Genomic DNA, 4683 nt, shown 5'->3' on the forward strand with positions numbered 1-4683 from the left:
GATCTCTTCAAATTCTTTCAACTTTTATTCAATTCAGATTAGCAGTCACGGCTGGCAAGCAACACTCAACGAACATGCCTGTTATTGTCGTGGAGACATTCTACTGCTAACTGTAACATCGCTCAACTAACTAACTTATTATCATGTTATCATTGCTGTTATTTTTATTCATGTTGTTGTTGATGTTGTTGTTGTTATGGTTGTTTGTTTGTTGTTGTTGTTGTTGTTGTAATGTTATGTTGAAATTTTTGTCATAAACTTTTAACATAAGGTCATAAACAACTATTACAAATGTCAGAGAATTTAAACTATTCTCACTACTACATAAAAAAAATATTTTCGTTAGGTTAACAACATTTTAAACAACAACAACAACAACATCAACAACAACAACATCAACAACAGCATCAACAACATCAACAACAGCAATAAATACAACAGCAATAACATCAAAGTACTAGTAGTAATGATAAATGCTTTAGGATGATGATGATGATAAAATAGCACTTAAATAATAATAAAGAAATAATAAAAATTATATTATTAAAATGTTAACAAAAAATTTATATATATATAAATCGAGAGAGAGAAAAGAGAGAAAGAGAGAGAAAAAGAAAGAGAGAGAGAGAGAGAGAGAGAGAGAGAGAGAGTGAGAAAAAAGTTGTTTTTTTATAGTGTAATGGTCGGGACTCCTGGATCTGTTGTTTGTTGCTGTAACAACAAAATCAGTGAACAGCAAACCAACTGGCCAACCAATCAATCAACCAATTATTTTTTAATCAACCAACCAATCAAACAATTAACCAATCAATAAACCGATCAATTAATCAGCCAACCAATCAACTAACCAATTAATCAACTAACCAACCAATTAATACTGAACGATGTGAAATTAAAGGGCGTTTCAATTTCTCCAACGGTCGTAAATCAGTCCAAATATGCTTAAAAATTAAAAATAGCAATAATTAAAAATTAGAATAACGTGTTTAAAAATAACAGTCAAAAACGTTTTATTATTGTTGTTATTATTATTATTACTATTATGTATATTATTGTTTTTTGTATCACTTAGAGGCGAACAGTTTTTCTTCTTATTGTTGCTACCATTGTTAATATGGCTTCAGTCAGTAAGCTATTGTATGTATGTATGTATGTTATGTATGTATGTATGTATGTATGTATGTATGTATGTATGTATGTATGTATGTATGTATGTATTTATGTATGTATATATGTATGTATGTATATATGTATGTATGTATGTATGTATGTATGTATGTATGTATGTATGTATGTATGTATGTATTTATGTATGTATATATGTATGTATGTATGTATGTATGTATGTATGTATGTATGTATGTATGTATATATATATGTATATGTATACTATATATTGTATGTATGTATATATATATATATATATATACTATATATTGTATGTATGTATGTATGTTTGTTTGTATTGCTCATCCATTTTCACAATGGAAAAGAATTTATGCATGACTGCCTTTCGGCAGCTCACAAAATGTTTATAAAGAGATAATGGTTCGCTACACACCTAATCGTTGGCAGCATTTTTGAGTTCTCTTCAAGTTTTTTTTCTCTCCAAGGTATTTCGGTTGTGTAGCGATTTCGACGAGTTGTGAGTTTTTGAGTTTGAGTTGATTTCAAAAGTTTAAATTCAAGTTTATTTTGTCAAGTTTCGTCTGGAAGATACGAAGTTATCCAATCAACATGAACAAGATCATCATCTCAGCTCTTCTGATTGGTATGTCGGTTTTTTCATATTATTATGTTATAGTTCTTGTTCAACTCTTTCATTTATTCAGTTGGTAAATTTATGTCGATAGATAATATGAATGAGGCAATGTTCAATTCATCTCAATTCATCTCACCACACAACTTTCACAATCTTCTCAACCCGTCCACAAATCAACCGGTTTTCTCTCCTATAATCAATGAAAAATTCTCAATTGAAAAGCGCGCTTGAAACATTTAACCCGATCTGCAATGGATATCAAATAGGAGAATATATATATATATATTGACAAATAAAACCAAAATATTAATAAAAAAAAAGTCGAAATTATAATTGTAGCTTAATTTTTTATTAATAATTTCGTTAAAATCATTTTTCTCATGCAGTCATTGTCGCGGCGTCATCAACCACCGCCGCTACTTCTACCACAACAACGGTACCTACTCCGACTACAGCTGGAGCAGCTGCTACCACAGCTGCTCCAGCTGCTACCACAGCTGGAGCAGCTGCTACCACAGCTGGAGCAGCTGCTACCACATCATCCAAAATGACTAACGGAGTCGACAATGTGAAAGTCAGTTTTCATTTTAGTTTGATTTATTTTTTTTCTTGTGTTTTGCCAATTATTTCATAATTGTTGTAATAATTCATTAAATTAAAATGTTCATATTATCTGTCCGAATGGTGTTCGTTGTGGTGCAGATGAATGAATATATGGATCTTTAGCTAGCTGTCTTCTATGTTTAATTTTGCAGAATTCAATCATTAAACTCTAGTGTTTTGATCGATCAAATAATAATATTTCATTTTTTAATAATTACATTAGTGACTATCTTGTATTATTTTGATATATTTACGCTATAATTTTGTTTAATTTGTTTAAAAAATTTGATTTTAGGTGTCAATTGTTTTGTTCGGAACTGTTGTCCTGGCCGGTTTGATGCTCTGAACAAACATTCAACAAACATTTTTATAAATTAATTTATAAAAATTAATGTTAAAAATATTAATTAATTAATTGATTAATTAATTAATTGATTAATTAATTAATTAATAATTAATTTTGTGTTTTTAACTTTTATAAACTCATCTTCTGTTAAAACTGCTTAATTTTGTTAAATCTTATAACTTTACAAACATTTACATTAAGTAGTTTAAACCTTCTTTCATATCATTGTAAAAGCAATGTGTAGAAATGTAATAATAATAATAATAACGCTTATTTATCATATAACGACCAATTGATTAATCTATAAATTAATTTGGTAATGTTTAGAAACAATTTTTGGTTAAATTTTTACTAAAAAAAACTTAAAAATAAAGTAGTATTTTGAATAATTTTCTTCGGTGTTGTTAATTAAAAAATATTAAAGTGGAAAAGACTCGCGACGCTATAGGAGAAATTCAATGATGAAGTACAAAGTAATTTGTAGTTGTCATCAAGTACCCGAGTTCAAATCCAGCCTCGGCAAAACTTCAAAATGATCGTAAGATACGTTTTGCAGAACATGGTATAACTATGCAGTTAGTTTGACAGAGTATAACACCATATTACATTCATTCGTTCGTTCGTTCGTTCGTTCATTCATTCATTCATTTATTAATCTATTCATTCATTCACTCGTTCATACCTTCATTCCTTCATCACTCTACTTAATCTTTCACTCATTCATTTAGTGCTATTCATAAAACAGTTAAAACTATTATATTAGTAACTTATTGAGTAGGTTGTTTAGGGATCATTGTCATGCTTTGGATAGGAGTTATTACTTAAAGTTATTAAATTCACACACATACACGCACATACATGCCTACATACATACATACTTACATACACACATACACACACATACAAATGTTTCATCGCGTAACGTAAGCAATTAATTAATTAATTGATTAATTTTTTTTTTCTTTCATCCATTCATTCCTTCCTTCCTTCCTTCATTCATTCATTCATTTATGCATTCATTCATTCTTTCTTTCTTTCATTCACTCTTCATGAATATTCTTCATGAAGAATATTCTTTCACCCACTACCGAAATGATTTACCGTAAATAAATTTCCCTTTAAATTTAATATAACTACGCATTTACATTTACATTTACACACACACACACACACACACACACACACACACACACAAACAAACACACACACGCACACACGCACACATACATTAGTATTAGTGTTAGTATACGCTCTTCAAACTGTCATCTCTCTCAAAAGTGAAATACACACACGCACATAAACACACTAACACACACATATATACACACTCAAACATATACATACACACTAACACATGTCCACACACACTCACACACGCACACACACGTACACACACACAAACACACAAATATACACACACATACACGCACAGTTATGCAGTACCGAGTATTTTGAAGTTGTTTGTCGTTACGTAGATGCAGGTAACAGCTATCGTAACTATTTCATTGTTACTCCTATTATTACTGCTTTTATTATTATTATTATCATAATTATTATTATTGTTATCATAATTATTATTATTGTTATTATTATTATTATTGTTATTATTATTATTAGTAGTAGTAGTAGTAGTTGTAGCAGTAGTTGTAGCAGTAGTAGTAGTAGTAGTAGTAGTAGTAGTAGTAGTAGTAGTTGTTGTTGTTGTTGTTGTTGTTGTACCAGTAGTAGTAGTAGTAGTAGTAGTAGTAGTTGTTGTAGTAGTAGTACTAGTAGTAGTAGTAGTAGTAGTAGTAGTAGTAGTAGTAGTAGTAGTAGTAGTAGTAGTAGAAGTAGTAGTAGTAGTTGTTGTTGTTGGTGGTGGTGGTGGTGTTGTATTAAAAGTAGTAGAAGTAATAGTAGTAATGGTAGTTGTTGTATCGTTGTTTTAGTAGTAGTTTTAATAGTATGTGTGAGTGTATGTGTGTTTGTGTGA

This window comes from Helobdella robusta (genome assembly GCF_000326865.2).
Source record: "Helobdella robusta unplaced genomic scaffold HELROscaffold_65, whole genome shotgun sequence".
NCBI lineage: Eukaryota > Metazoa > Annelida > Clitellata > Rhynchobdellida > Glossiphoniidae > Helobdella > Helobdella robusta.